A 256-nucleotide genomic window follows, 5' to 3' on the forward strand; every position below is an offset into this window, starting at 1 on the left:
CACTCATACAAACACACACACACAAACACACACACACACACACACACACGCTCCACCTTGCAGCCTCGGCGCCGAAGCCGCCCGTTGTTACACACACACACACACACACACAGGCACGCTTACACACAGCCTGTCCCTCCGGTGAATGCATTTGCTGTTGCACTCTACCGCCATCCATCCATCCATCCATCCATCCATCCATCCATCCATCCATCCATCCATCCATCCATCCTCTCGTCCATCCATCCATCCATCC

The sequence above is a fragment of the Corvus brachyrhynchos genome, unplaced genomic scaffold (assembly GCF_000691975.1).
Source record: "Corvus brachyrhynchos isolate BGI_N302 unplaced genomic scaffold, ASM69197v1 scaffold14, whole genome shotgun sequence".
Taxonomy (NCBI): domain Eukaryota; kingdom Metazoa; phylum Chordata; class Aves; order Passeriformes; family Corvidae; genus Corvus; species Corvus brachyrhynchos.